The sequence below is a fragment of the Lissotriton vulgaris genome, chromosome 5 (assembly GCF_964263255.1).
Source record: "Lissotriton vulgaris chromosome 5, aLisVul1.2, whole genome shotgun sequence".
NCBI lineage: Eukaryota > Metazoa > Chordata > Amphibia > Caudata > Salamandridae > Lissotriton > Lissotriton vulgaris.
In genome coordinates, this window is record NC_141693.1 from 761,937,417 (window position 1) to 761,953,623 (window position 16,207).

Genomic DNA, 16,207 nt, shown 5'->3' on the forward strand with positions numbered 1-16,207 from the left:
CAAGTGCTTTAAGGGCAAATGTTAGGGCCCCTGCTTGCTGCTCTGGTCTTGAAATTTATAGTCTACATAAAATCCCAAATACTTGTAGGATGATACATTCTCTAATAAATTACCTTTTAGCCTAATGTTATGATGAGAGGCTGTTCAGTTTGTAATGAGCATTGACTTTCTTTTAGACAACTTGAGTTCCAGTTTATTAACAGACAGAAATTCAGAGAGTTCGTTTAGTAGTCTTGTCAAGCCTACCGTAGTCAAGCTCAAAAGAACTATATCATCTGCGTAGGCAAGATGCGACAATTATAGTTTTCCTAGCTTCTGTGAATGTGAATTAATTCTATCAAGCTTTCCCGATAGGTCTGAGATTAATAAATTAAATAGGTGCGGAGCCAACACACACCCCTGTTTCAGTCCTGTGTTGGTATACACCTTTCTGGATATTCTAGTTCCATTCCCAAGCTTCACACAAACCCAGATATCTGTGTAAAACAGCAGTAGAGCCCTCAATATACTCTCCAATATATTCCTGGATTTTAATTTTAGTCCACATAAATTTCAAATCTACGCTGTCAAAAGCAGCTTTTATATCTATATAACACAGATGTAGGTCCTGTTTTCTGGTTTTGCATTTTTCAGCAATCAGTGAAATTGACAGCATATTCGAGATAGTTCAGATGTCCTTTCTAAATCCTGTTTGATTTTTTGGTATTAAGTTACATTCTCTTAACCAGTCTGCCAGATCTTTAAGGATAAGTGAGGCAAGATACTTGGCTTTAACGTCCTGTAAGCCAATTAGCCTATAACTTTTAGGATTGGATCTGTCACCTCCTTTGTAGAAAGGGGTAATGATTGATCCCTGCAAACTTTCTGGAACGAGATTAATAATTTCTAAGTCAGTGTAAGGTTTCTCTAAGAAGATGTAGTATGGAGAGTTCTAAATCTCGACCCACCACCCGATCTGTGGAACAGGAACCCTCCTGTGAAAACCAGTGCTTACCTCACGACTCCTGCCGAGAATGCCCCCTCGCTCCTTGGCACCACCGTCCTGGCCGCGGGTGCAAATCTGTCAGGACCAGTGTGCTCCTCCCATGATTCTTCCTCGGTCTTTGTTTGCTGATGCCTCTGGGCACCACCATCTTGACTGCATGTACGGGTGTGGCGTTCCTTCATCTCTTCAGCCCAAAGGCTCTGGTCCACCCTCTGCTGGGGAGGGGACTTTCTGACCCAACTGCTTGGAGTAGGCCCCAGGTGCCCTCTCCCGAGATGCTGGCGATCTGTCTCGTCTTCGGTTTCCATGAATCTCCCAGGCTGGATCCCAGTCCTCCTCCTGTTTCACGCCTCTACAGGGGCCTCTTCTGGGGCACACAGGCCAAGACCCAGGCCACTTTGCTCAGCAATGTTTCCAATGAGGCACTGAAAATGCCTCCCAATAACCGGTTCTCATTGTTTTAAGGCAGCAGAGTCAACGACCTTCGTCCGGCTGCTCGATTCACATTCCTTTTCTTCAGTGAGGGGGAGTATGTGCTTAGGGTGGCCTTTTTGCCCCTTCTTAAACCCCCTCACGGCGGCTTACTATCGCGCCCCCTGGGGCAATCAATCCTGGTCGGCCCTTTTCTAGCGGGCTCCCACCCTGGGGGGAGGGGAGTGCTTCCCACCTCTGGGCAGAGTTTGTTCCGGGCCCCCATTGGGTCCGACTTTGCCTTCCTTAGCCCAGGCTCAAAAGATGCTTGTGAAATATTGAACTGGGTTGTCAGAAGTACTAGAGTAACAGGATACTAAACTAGATTGATCAAAGTCCTCTGCGAAAAAAAATGCAGAACCCTTGATTAAACGTGTTTGCTCTGATTGTATATAGACAACTTAAATTTTCTAAACCAGCCGCCTGTGATAATATACATACCCACTCAGCCTTGTCTCTTTATCTTAAATTGTCTTTGTCCCACAAAATAACTCCTTAATCATCAAGAGTTACAATTTTTTTAGTTCCATTGATGTGTCTCTTCTCCCCAGGGACAACTCCACAGGTGAAGTATTTTTCTTAATTTGCAAATATTCCTATAAATTATGCTCTCATTCCTCGACACTCAAAATATGTAAAAATCAAATATGTTCACTCTATCTTCGGGTTACTGTTTCTGACTAATTCTGTTGCATCACAAAATATTCTCATTCTACTTTTCAAGAATTTCACTTTCTGGGAATATAGTTTCTTCACGCTATGTTCACTGACATATAAAGTTCTATGGTTTCACTTCCCTTGGAATGTCTCAATCACAAGACATTCAATAATTATTAATTTCCTTAGAACATTGAAGGCCAGATGTAGGTATCCAAATACTGGTCGGTAACGGCCAAAAATGCCGATTTTCGGCTGTTACCGACCGGTATTCGGATACTGAGTTGTAGGGCATCTTAAAATACAGATTCAGTAATTTTGTATTTTGAGATGTAGGTGGCACTGTAAGCAGTGCCACAGGGCTTTAAGGATTCGTTATTTACCACCAACTATTAGTTGGTGGTAAATAACGAATACCTGTGTATATGCAAATATGTGCATGTACACCTGTGCCATGTGGCACACATACATGCCCTAAGGGCATGTATGTGTGCCACATGGCACAGGTGTACATGCACACATTTGCATATACACAGGTATTTGGTATTTACCACGCCACGCCACACTGGTACATGCCCTAAGGGCATGTATGTGTGCCACATGGCACACAAGCCCTAATCAGGGGTGCAACAGGGTGTCAAAGTAACACCCTGCCTCCCTTGAAATATTCAGTATTTACCGAATCGGTAGTTACCGATTCGGTAATTAACATTCATTCGTATGGGCCTCCAGGCCCATAGGAATCAGTGGCAAATACCAAATCGGTAAATACCGATTTTTTTAAATACTGAATCCTACCGATTCTGTATTTTTTACTGAATTATTACCTACATTGGATTTACCGATTCATAAATACTGAATCGGTAAAATTCGGTATTTATGAATCGGTAAATGCAAGTTACCTACATCTAGCCCTAGGTGCCCTAAAAGTCTGCTTGTTGCAATTGTATCAGGTAAACATTTTGCATACCGCAGGCTCTGTATGGTACATTTATCTGTTTTTTATAATGTTGTCTGAGAAGCTTCCAGGTTCACAAGCTGCTGAGCCACTCCTTCTGAGCTGCTCAAAGTGAAGCATCCAGATCTCAGTGGGCATTCCTTAAATAGATGGTGCCAAAGGTGGATGCTAAGAATATTGTATCTCACAAGAGGGCCTAATCCCATGAGAGTTCAGCGTGGGAGCATCGGGAAACAGACATCCTCACAGCTAATTCATCAGAGCTGTTGCTGTGTTTGGGATTTGTAAAATAATTTTGATATGGGTAGCAATTCACATGATGCTCTGGCTACAACAGTGAGGCAATGTAAACAACCCAGTCCTTTGCTAATTATTGTTATTTTCAATAACTGAATGCCAAAACCATGGTTGTAATTATTTTTTAGTCCACTAGGAGCACCCTTCTACCACAACTCAGGCCCCATTCTTGACATTTCTAGGGGTGGGGGGAGCTCGCCAAGTTACACTACGCAGAATTCTGTGGAGCTGCCTATAAACGCAGTGGAATTCGGTAGAGCTCCGATCTGCCTTGACAGTGAGACTACAAGCCTATTTGTTGTAACTATCTGTACAGTGCAGGGAGTGTCTGTAGCAGACACCATCAGAGGACCCAGTTACAACAAGTTGACTAGGCAGAGAAGCATACAAAGTATGAGGAGTGCAAGAAATGTTCTGCCTAATAGGGAATGCTACAGTGAGAATGCAATAGCTTCAAATCCATCGCTATGGATGGATCAACTACTTGCACAATTAAGCAACCTTTATCAGAAGGTGTCTGAACAAGAGATGTGATATGAAAAGACAAAACTTAAGTGCTGAACTCACCTGAAAGTTGGTTGGCAGCTGAAACGTAGGTGACAAGGTCTGCGGGCAGGCATCATGGGGAATCAGTGTCCTTGGGCTGCTGAGTGCCGCTGGCCATGGTTGTCATGCTGGTGGCCAGAACTGCCCCGGGACGGGACTGCTGAAGCCAGGGCCCTTATGAGGGGCCCAGGCGAAGCTGGCAGAGGGAGAGAAGCAGTAAGTGCACACAGAAAAACCAGGAGAGGGGTGGCGAGTTCCCTAGGTGTCGAGGGCTCAGAGTGGAGTGAGCTGGAATGACTGCGCTCATGCTGGGGGCATGGTCCAGCACACACGGCTCCCATGAGGCTTCCTGCTCTTGGCCATCCATGGGCACTCAGCATAGCAGCAGCATTTGGCACGCAGCAAATGTACCTCACCACGTCCCTCATCATAGGTATTCTCCCCACCAGGGAGGCACCAGCTACAGCAGCCACTTCCACAAGGACAGGTCAGCAGTCTCCGGCTGGTGCTGCATCAGCCCTGTTTAGTCCATGTGGCCTTCCTGCAGGCGCCCAGGCACGAGGTTGTTACATGTCTGAGTTCTGATCGGGTGCGAGGGTCACTCATGCCTCGGAAAGAGGAGTGTGGTGAGACCTTGATGTCAGAGGCGGAAGCTAGAAGTTTTTTATGGTGAGTGAAATGTAGCGAAAACAAAACCCCGGAACATCAGTTCCCATAGCTGGGGAAAAAAGGTGCTGTGTGACCTATCAGGCTGCGGCTTACTAAAGCATAGGTGTGAATACACAATTCATGCAGTCACATCAGAAACCGTAGAAGAAACTCTTGTGAACCCAGTTTGTGTATCCCAGGGGTGGGGGCGGCACCAGTAAACTCCGCTGCACGGCAGCGGGAAGTGGAATTTTTTTAACCCTGGGCGTAGCTTGCGAAGTAGCGCTACGCGTAGCTACGCGAAGTGCACTTCGCACTACGTGAGCTAAGCGTAGCTACGCGAACTGCACCGGATGCTTGTCCGCACTGTGCAATCAGTGCAAACTGCATCATGCACAGTGCAAGCAGTGGTTTTCTGCTGCTCGAGTAGATTTCTACTTGAGCGGCAGCTTTCTCAACATGGACTGGTAGTTTCTCATCGCTAGCGGTCGTGAGCACTCGCAATGAGAAACCTGACCTCCCCGCGTTGAGAATCTCGCCGGGAGGTTTATTTTCTACGCTCGCGACCGGCAACTAGATGTTGCTGATCGTGAACAAGGGAAAAGTCTTGCCAGGATGTCGTTTTGCTTTCTCGCAGTCGCCAATTTGATGTTGAGGACCGCGAGCAAGCAAAAAATGACCGCTGCACTACGCTATGTTATGACAAGCCCTGATGTGTGTGGCATGTCTGAATAGTGAATTACAGCCATTTTCATTTTTCACTATTGCTAGGCTACCTGTTCTCCATAGGCCAGAATGGGCTGGTAGATTATTACATGTTTATAATCCTAACAGCCTCAGAGAACATGGTAGAAATTCGAGTTTAGTATGCCTGGACTCGGAATAATAAAATACATCTTTTAGTGAAGTTTTTTTTAATATTCTGTGTTTGCAAATACCACTTTTAGAAAGTAGGTATTTGCTTGCCTAACCATTTGAGTATGTGTATTCCTTTGATTGGAGTTTGAGTGACAGGGCTGGGGGATTCCAGGAGACAGAATGAGTCAGCCCAGTGGTGAATAGGGAGATGTGCATCTAGATGGGAGGAAGGAGTTGCACCTGGGACCTGAATAGGACTGTGCCCCCCCCCCCCCAGTGCTGGCTCCACCCCTTGTGGTGTGTCTGATGTCTCTGCCCTGCACACTGAAAGAAGAGAAGGAAGACTGTCAACATAGTGCTCCAGGGCTGTACTTGCCTTCCACAATGCTGGCTCCACCTCCTGTGGGGCGTCTGATGTTCCTGCCCTGCACTGTGAAAGGAAAGGTGAGGTCTGGTAAACAGAGTGCTTCAGAACTGGATTGGACGGCACAGGGCCCTCTCCCCTCAGAGAACAAAGGATTTTGGGGTATGAATATTGGGACCCTGATCCCAATAAATTAGATCACTTCTGTACTAACAAGAGGAAACCTCTGCTGAGGAGAGGAACCTGAAGAAACTGAGGAGAGACTATTCCCAAGTTGAAGTGCTCCTTTGGGGGGTTGGACTGTAGTGGTTGCCTGACTGCCAAAGAGAGGAGAAAGAACTTGTTTACTTTACTTTCAACTTGAGAAAAGATCTCCAAGGGCTTGGAAGACAGCTTGCCCCCTGACCGAAGTCTCAGGACCAGTAGACTTCACCAGCCTTTGTGAATTGCTGCTGGAAATGCTGTTTCAGTGGCTACAGAGGCAGGGAGCTGTGACCGACCCTCGTGACTGGCCCAGTGTCCTGTAGGCACCGCATCAAGCAACGTACGCCTTGAACAACACAAGCTCTGAGCTTACTGACTCCGTCCTGACGCCATCACTGAGCCCTTGCCTGAACCGCGACTGGTGGACACTGCGACGTGCAATGCCTCGCTATACTGACTCGCACTGGTCTGACCGATGCGGTCACTGCTGCTGACTTCGAGTCCTGTGAATGCACCGCATCGCATGCTTTGCGACACACCGCCCGACTCGAACCGCTGTCCGGACTGATCGACGCCAGCTCCTGAACTCCGGCTCTGTCACCGCACCACAAGCTGCAAGCACGGCATCGAAGCACCATCTCGCCCTGCAACGCATGCCTTGGATCCACCGACTCTGTCAACAGGCTGCTGCCTGCACCGCATCGAGGGACAACGCATCCTGCAACGCTTTCTTTTCTGCATCGCGACAAACATTCGGACCGGCTTGCACATCCGTGCCGGCCGCCTAAAGTAAAAGGTACTGTGACTGAGTCTGTCGACATTTGAGTGGGTCCGTAACGACAAGGTCCGCAGGATTTGTTAGACTCTGTGTTATTTCAACAACGCTGTAGTCGGACCGTGCTACCGACTCACATAGAACATTGAATACGCTTTTTCAAACAGAACCCTTGAATTCTAACAGTATTGTGGAATATTTTTGTCCTTATTGGTCTTGTGGTAACTCTATATAAAAGAATACTTATTTTTGATATACAACCTGGTGTGGTGTGGTGTCCATTTGTAGTGTTGTCACTGGGTTACTGTGTGTGGTCACAAATGCTTAACTTACAACGCCTCTGAGATAAAGCCTTGCTGCTCGTGCCAAGCTACCAAGGGGGTGAGTGGGGGTTATTTTAGGAGTGCAATACCCTTATCCTGACTAGAGGAGAGGGTCCCTATTTGTCACAAGTACCTACCTGTGCCAAATAGACATCCCCAATTCTAACAGGGTGTGTTTTTAAAGCAATGCATATGTGAATCAAACTAGGTCTGGTGCATTATCCATTTGACGCTACTTGCACCCTTGCCCTGTGGACCAGCATTTGCGCTCGGAATAGGTTGGATCACAGAGAAAGTGCTTGAGGCATTGCTATCACTGCCCTTTCCGTGCATGGGTGCAACACACATACATATCTAAATATTATTACTTATGTGGTGAGGCATAAATGTGCATGAAGTATGCACTGTACCTGTATATTACAATCTCATCAGTTCCCCTTGGATGCATAGAAGTGGGCGTGTTTGAGGAGCGGATCGGGATGGGCAAGAAAAATTCGAACAACAGCCACAAAGTATTCACTTTGAGGTTATTCCATAAACTTCTAAAATGCACTTTTAAGTGCGCATGTTTCCACTACCGGGAGGCATGTAATTCTTGCTGTTGTAAACAATAAGTAAGATAGTACGGAGCCCTCTACAAAAAAAGGGAGAGTGTTCATCACAGTTGCAAGGTGGTCGGATGAACGGCAGAGTTTCATTATTAACACTGTTACGGTAAGGGCTCCGGTGTGGCCAGCCTGTGTGAAGCTGGTGACAGTGAAGTGGCCAGCCCATGAGCGCTTGTTTTATAGTAAAACTGCTAAATAATATTACTGATTCAAAGAAAAGTGTGCTTTAGTATATATGTCTTGCAGTGTTTCCAGGCCACAAAGCTATGAGGATACAGCTAAGGCCCACCTAAAAACAAGTGGTATTACAGGTGAGGAGTGAATCCTCAGGCCCTCATTCTTGTTTGCATTTTTAATGCTTTGTACTGGTTTTCAACATTTTCTCTACTCTCCATTCGACTCGACTTGCTTTCCGTTCCATAAACCTGAACCTTGCAGGCATTTCCTACTTTATTAGCAGTGAAATAGAGCGTCTTGGTGTCAGAGCCCACCTGGCAGGCTTGTGACTCCTGCAAGAAGTACATGTTTTGATGTTTCCTCTCAGAAACAGAAATTAGAATAATTTACTATTCAACTGAAGTCTCCGAACATTTGGTTTAAAGTGTATTTTCAGGAGTGCTTGTCATAGCATTAACAAGAAATGCGACTGAAATGAAGGTATGTCAGTGTGCACGTCATCTGCATTCTGGTGAGATATTAGGACTCGGAAGACAGATATCTTCAACATACATCAGCAACAGTCTTGTTTGATTTGGGGGCGGGGCAAATGCCACACAGATGCGGGAAGCAAAGGACACCCCCACTATTGATCCTACAAACTGGTATACACCTTTTCTTCCACGCAACCGACCCTAAGCAGTCTAGCCTTGGCTTTTAATTTTTAACACTATGTAAATGACATGTTGATTCATCCATCTCATGCATTATGGAAGTTGTAGTTTGGCTCATACATATCCATCCACCCATGTATCAATCCTGGGCCCATAGCTCGATTTACCATAGGTACTTGAGCTGTGCTTTGCTAGTACTTTTTGCTTAAGAAAAGCAATGCCGCCTGTGTGGGGACACAACCTTGGTGCCTATGATGTGCTTGAGGTTCTAAAGATCCCACTGATGCCTGACTAGCGTTGCACGCAGAGCAGGGTGTAATAATAATAATAATAATTTATTGTGAAGTTAGTTAAAACCATAACAATATTACATACACTATTTAAAAAAAAGAACAATGACCTAAAAGTCACATTATTCTAAAAACGTCATTAGATATACATAATTGTAAAAGTTTTCTTCGGCTTTTCTCATTGAGCTGCTTTAGCTTTCAGTTCTTGTTCATGAATGCGTTAAAACATAATCAATTTGCAGTTCATTCAGTCCAGTCCGCTTATAATAGCAGTTCTACACGATTTTATGCCTCTGTCCAAGGGGGGCTTGGGGGGCAGCCGACCCAGGGAGGGTTCCCCCGGGCGGTTTGGGAGGGTCTGGTGGGGGGGGGTCTCAGGCCCCGGGCGCCTTTTTTCGAATTTGGGCTTTCTTTCCCTACTAGAGGAGCCCAAGAATAAATTCTGTGGGCTCCTCCTCCCGGCCACCATTTTAGGTTTTGTGACCTGGTGGCCGGGAGTTAGCTTAGGAGAATTTTTTCTGGTAGTGTCTAGTGTGCGTTTTATTAGTCTTTTTTCGACTTAAATTCTGCATAATTATGGTGGCTAAAGATTACAGGGTCTTGGAAGCCATCCGGCTTCTCAGTGAGGCGGGCAGGTTAGATCTTGTGATTGGTAACGTGGAGGGCCCTTCGCGCCCTCACTGTCAGGCTTCCGACGGGGTAGCCGCTGTGGTGGCTGCGTGTGTTACGCCGAAACGCTCCCGCTCAGGGGCGCTGAGCGAACGTGACCGCTCGCGTACTCGACGGCCTGCCCAGCAGCGGTCGAAGGAGGTGGTGAACATCGAAGCCCAGCGGTCTTCGGAGCCGGTAAGATCCGCGGTGGGGGGTCTTTCTTGGAGGGGGCGCCGCAGGAGCTAGCTATTGCTCCGGCGGCTTTAATACGGGCGGGTTCTGTGGAGGGACAACGAGGGAGGAGAGGTGCGCAGCGCAGAGGACGGAAGCGGGCTGCTTCGGCCTCCGCTGTGGTGACGGAGATAGTGGCTCGGGAGGGGGGGAGCGGGTGCGGGTTGCGCGCTCTACGGTTATTCCTCAACGGACATCGTTACCGATTGAAGGAAGGGGCCAGGATGGACAGGGAGCCTTGGGGCTGGACGCGGGTCATAATTTGTTGGTGCTGGGCAAAGAGGTGGCCCCTTTTCACGATAATCGTCAGGCTTTGGGCGGTCAAGATGTCTTTGGGCAGCAAACATGTTTTCAGTTGCAAGTTGCTGGAGAAGTTTTTGAGCAAGTGGAGGCCGGGCATTTCAGCCCTTTGTTGTTTTCTCCGGCAATTTCCATTAGGGGTGAGGTGGTTTTGGTTCATAGTGGGTCGGTTGGGGAAGGTGAGTGGGCTCGGACAGGGGGTTGGGTGGATATGTCTTTTGAAGCGCTTGGTCAGGAAACAGGTAAGGTGACTTCCCCAGTTTATTCCTGGGGTCTGGCAGGGGACTACCTATTAAGTTGTTGCAGGCTGGTTCTCTTTCTACGTCTGGGGTGGTGAAAAAAGGGTCTGGTGTGGGAGCTCGGTCTTGGGAAGGTCTGGATGTTTTTCCTTCTTGGTCTGAGGTTATTCGTGATTCTGCTAGGGGTAGGGGTGGAGTGGGGATTGGTTTTCAGGGTGAGTCGGGGCAGGTTTTGAAATTGCATAAGCCTGGTTTGGGGAGTCAAATGTTACAGGCTAGTGATGTTCCAGTTCAAACACAGGTGATGTCTAGGGGTCAAGCTCAAGGTCCTGCGTCAGCTGTATTACATGCTATGCTGGATTGGAACAGTGGGGAGGAGGTGGTGGAGCCTTCCCCTCCTCAGCGTAGAGTTTGTTTCCAGTCAGGTGATGTGATGTTACAAGATGATAGGTTTATTCAGAGAGATTTTGTGAAGGGGTCAGTTGGTAGTGGTGTAGTTCTTGGTCAGGGGCCCGGCACATCAGTCCAGCCTTTTTCTTTTCAGGTTAGGGATCAACGTGGAGCTGCAGACTCGGTAGGGCGGAGTCCAGCCCATTTTCGCCGAGGAGAAGGGAGGGTGGAGCCAAGCGCTGCACATTCCGTACCGTCGGGGGATCCCGGCGCGGTCAGCAGATGCAGGTCCAGCGCGACCTCGCTGGTCCCTACAAATCTTCACTCACGACAGTTGGATTTTTCTGCAGCAAATGTTTACAGGAGTAGTAGAAAGTCAGAGGAGTACCGGCGCGTACAGTCGGCTCCTCCTTTGAGTGATCAACAGAGGGTTGGTAAGGCCCATGCTAGTGTGGTAGAGCAAGGTAAAGCTCATAAAAGGTTGTTGGCGCCAAGTCCTCCTCGGTTGGAGGAATCCTTACTTTTGGACTATGATGAGGAGAGCCCCGAGGAAGGGGAGATTCGTGATATTGTGTCGGGGGGGCATTCTCATACTTCTCCTAGTGTTTTACAGGCACCGGTGGCGGTGCAGGCAAAGAGAGTGGTGGTGTCCGGACCAGCTCGAGAGCGCGGCCCCGCAGGAAGGGTTCCTCGGATGGTGGACAACGTGGACCAAAGGACATGGAGGTCGGGGCCAGGGCAAGCCCCTGTGTTGAATCCAGGTGAGCTTCCTAACCCACAGGTCAAACCAAAAAATGGTTTCAGTGGGGACCGGGGGTGAGCCTTTAGATGGTGAATCAGGAGGTAAATTGTTTAAGGGCCGCTATGTTAAAGATCAAGGGGTGGGTACAGGTGAGGATGAAAAGGCGTCCTCTAAGGTTGACAGTGGCATGTGTACTGAGCCCGCAGGGGACGGGAAGGATCCTTTGCATAGTAAGGAATTGAAAATTAAAAAATTGCCCTACATGGGTGTCACTAAGCCTTTAGGTGCGCATTTGATGCTCTCCACTAAACAAAGGATTTGGAAAGGTGAGTATGTAGAGCTTCTGAAGCTGCTACATAGGGAAGTGCGTTCTAAGGAAGGGTCCAAAGAGGAAGAGTATGAGTTGGCTAAGCGCCCTAAGGTACCGCTGGCCATTGAGAATTGGACGTCAGCAGTTTTAATCTATGCTAGTGTCTACTGCGAAAAGTTTCCTGAGCACTGTGTTGCATTATTCAAATACATGGATGTTATCAGGAAAGCTCAGATTACTGGCAGTGGTTTTGCTTGGGCGCAATACGATGAGGAGTTCAGGGCCCGTATGGCGTGGGACCCTGACGCTAAGTGGGGTGAATTGGATACCGATCTTTGGCAGCACACAATGGGTGTTTCAGTGGGTGGTAAGACCATTTTCACAGCTAGCGGTTTACCTTTAGTTTACCAGCCCTTTACAGGAAAACCCACCAGGGGAGGGGTGGGAAACACAGCCGGCACACAATCAGGAGGGGGGGCCTGTTGGGATTTTAAAAAGGGTTTCTGTTCAAGGGAGTTTTGCAGATTCCGACATGAATGCTCCCAATGTGGTAGAAAACACCCTTCAGTCAAATGCTGGGGGCCCAGACCGACAGGGGGACAACAGTGGCCACAGCAGAGTGCTGGCATGTCAGGCCCTTCCCAACAAGCTCAGGCTAACAGAGGGGGGAAGAGTGCTGCTGGAGTTGGGCCCAAAGGCTCGTACTCCGGTTAAATTGGTACAGTTGGCTATCAGCCTGTCACAATATAGTGATGTGCGAGCTCAAGATATTTTGTTGTCTGGTTTCCTGAAGGTTTCAGATTAGGTTACACAGATCCTCGTGTGAGGCGTTGGTCTAGGAATTTAAAATCGGCTGATGAACATCCAACAGTGGTACAGGACAAACTGAATAAAGAGGTTTCTGAAGGTCGAATGGCAGGCCCCTTTGATGATTGGCCTTTGGAGAATTTGATAATTTCACCTATAGGAGTGGTTCCTAAAAAGGAGCCTGGTCAGTATAGGTTGATTCAACACTTGTCATGGCCAGAAGGGGCATCAGTGAATGATTTTATTGATGATGAGTCAGCTTCAGTGTCCTATTCCTCTGTCGGTGTGGCCATGACTTTGGTGGTAGCAGCAGGTCCCTTGGCTGAGATGGCAAAATGCGACATCAAATCTGCATTTAGACTGCTTCCAGTCCATCCTGAAGACTGGTGTCTTCTGGGAATCCATTTCCATGGTAAATGGTATGTGGACAAAGCACTGCCAATGGGTTGCTCGATATCCTGTGCCCTTTTTGAAACTTTTAGCACCTTCTTGCAGTGGTTTTTCACTCGCCGTTCTGGTCATGAACTTGTCACGCACTATCTGGATGATTTCTTTTTTGTGGGACCTCAGGGATTATCAGAGTGTCAGGTAGCACTGGATACATTTCAACAATTTATGGATTACTTGGGGGTGCCTTTGGCCCCAGAAAAGACCATGGGTCCATGTGTGACCATGTCTTTTTTAGGTATTGAGCTTGATTCAAGACTCATGCAAGCTCGATTTCCACAGGACAAGAAGATGAAAATGTTGGATCTCTTACAGATGATGTTGGCAAAACCAAATGTTATGGTGAAAGAGGTACAGGTCTTATTGGGTCATTTGAATTTTGCCTGCAGGGTGGTGAGAGCGGGTAGAACTTTTTGTAGGCGTCTAGGCAGGGCTCTGTCTGGACATCATTTGCCCCATCACCGTGTGAGATTGACTGCAGGTGTGAAAGAGGATTTACGGATGTGGTCCACCTTTTTGCATTCCTTTAATGGGATTCCTTTGGCCCGGGAGGAGGACTGGTTGTGGGAGGTTCACATTTTTTCAGACGCGGCAGGCAGCAATGGTTTTGGAGTTTACTGGCAGAAGCATTGCTTTTTTGGAACTGTTTCCAGTGGTTGTTGCTTTGACGCTATGGGGGCAGCAGTTCGCTCACAAGAAGGTTCTGTTTCGGATTGACAATCTGGCTGTGGTGGATATTAACAGACAGTCTGCCAGAGACCCCCAGATTCTGAAATTGCTGCGGGTTTTTGTGTTGGGGTGTCTTAGGTATGACTTCTGTTTTAGGGCTCTGCACATTCCTGGTGTGGACAATGACATTGCGGATGCTTTGTCTCATTCACAGTGGGAGAGGTTCCATGGGCTTGCCTTGGAGGCGGACAGAATGCCAACACGTATGCTGGAGCACCTGTGGGAGGTCGGCAACACAGGGTCCTACAGTTGGTGGTAGGTTCTTTATCTTCATCTACTCAAGCCGCTTATGACCTGGCTTGGAGAGAATTTTTGGCATCTGGAGCTGTTAGGCGTGCACCTGGCTGGAGGCGTTTGGATGATGTGGTCCAATTTATTCTGTCTTTGATTGACAAAGGGCTATCCAAAGTTACCATTGCCGGTAAGTTAGCTGGCATCTCCTTTATGGGCAAACTCCTTTGGGGTTACTCTCCTTCGGCAGGTGAAGTAGAGAGGAGATTGTTGGAGGGATGGTCACGTGAACGCAGTGTGCACCAGCCTCTTCGGAATCCCTTGTCGTGGCAGACTTTGGCGTGGGAGGTTGAGGTACTGCCTTTTGTTTGTACTGATGCTTTTGAGGTGTGTCTGTTTTCCACACTTATGGTATGGATGTTCTTTGGTGCCTTCAGGGTTTCTGAGTTGCTGGGTTCTAAGTTTAAAGTGGGTGTTAAGTGGGGGGATGTTCATTTGTCCGAGAAAGGTGTCCACATATGGCTGCATCGTTCAAAAACAGATCAAAGAGGCAGGGGTAAGGGGGTTTGGTTGGAAGCCTCTTCCCCCTTTGAGACGTGTCCCCTGCAGTGAGCCAGGAGGTGGTGCACTGTTTCGGGTGGGGTTATGGAGGTTGGCGTTTTTCAGCACGCAAATGGTTTCAGGGTCTCTAATTATCAATTTCGCATGGTTCTACGCAAAGGATTGAAGAGCATTGGTATGGATTAAACGAAATTTGGCACTCATTCCTTCCGAATTGGGGTAGCCACAGAGGCACATAATAGGGGTTGGTCTGGGCACGATATCATGCGCTTAGGGCGTTGGTCCTCCAAGTGTTTCCAGCGCTATGTACGACCTGAAGTGGGCGAGGCGCTGGCGTCATCCTCTTTGTCTTAAAATTTGATGCTGCTTTTCTCATTCCAGGTTCGGTGGCTGGTCCTCGGTCCACGGCTCTGACCATTTGGATTGTGGGCCATTCTTTCGTGAAGTGGGCGCAGCTTCAAGCACGAAATAGCTATTTTGGAACGCAGCTTGGTTTTAATGAACGTTTTTTCAATGTGGTATGGAGAGGTAAAGGTGGGATGTGCTGGAAGGAATTGATTCCAGCTCTGAATTCTTGGATGGGTGGGGGTCATTGCCCTGATGTTTTAGTTATTCACCTGGGGGGAAAAGATCTTTGCAAAGTTAAGGAAGTGGTTCTTCTGCAAGCTATCAAAAAGGATCTTTCTCTATTGAAGCAGCAGTGGGCGGGGTGTCATGTCTTTTGGACGGAATTGGTCCACAGGAGATCTTGGAGAGGAGCTAACAAACCCAAAGCAATTGACAAGGCCAGGACAAAGATTAACTCGGAGGTTTCCAAGTGTTGCAGGGATCTGGGTTTTGGTCGGGTGTCACATGGTGACATCCGGTTTGATGCAGTGGAGTTTTTTAGAGATGACGGTGTTCACCTTTCTCGTTTGGGTATGGACTTATATCTTTTGGAGTTGCGAGAAGTTTTGTTGCGCTGTTTGAAAGTTCGGGAGTTTGCTGGTTAACTTCTTCTTTTTCTTTAGCTCTTCCGTGCATTCACGAGGTTGGGGGGCAGAAAGGGGGGTGTATTTCTCCCCCCCCCCGCTTTCTGGGTGGCAGGGTTTAGTTGATTTTGTCAGGGTTGGTAAGTTTGTGGTTGGTTGTTACTTGGTTGGCACATTCGGTGGGGGGATTTGGACAGGTTGACGGTTTTGGGATGGTTCTATACGTGGGGGGACGAAGAGGGGTTTGAGGGCAAAATGTGGAGTTTGTTTTATGGTTTGGAGGGTTGATAATTTGAAATGTTTATGCGGGGTGTTTGCATTGTTGTTTTTGTAATTATGTAATGCTTGGGTGGGGGTGGGGTCAATGACGTTTTAGGGGTGGGGGTGGGATGGGGGAAATTAAGGTAGTATAATTTAGTTAGTGAGGTTTAGTTTTGTAAGGCATTGGCCGAGGTTTTAATTTGTTAATGTGAACCTGTTTCAATAAAGCGGCCTTTTTCACACAATACTTTGTCTGGTGGTCTGCTCCCCCCCCTCGCCCTCCCTCCCAAGGGGGGCTTGGGGGGGCAGCCGACCCCCGGGAGGTCTCCGCCCCCAGGCGGTTTGGGAGGGTCTGGCGGGGGGGGTGGGTCTCAGGCCCCATGCGCCTTTTTTTCAAATTTGGGCTTTCTTTCCCTACTAGAGGAGCCCAAGAATAAATTCTGTGGGCTCCTCCTCCCGGCCACCATTTTAGGTTTGGTGACCTGGTGGCCGGGAGTTAGCTTAGGAGAATTTTTTCCCACCC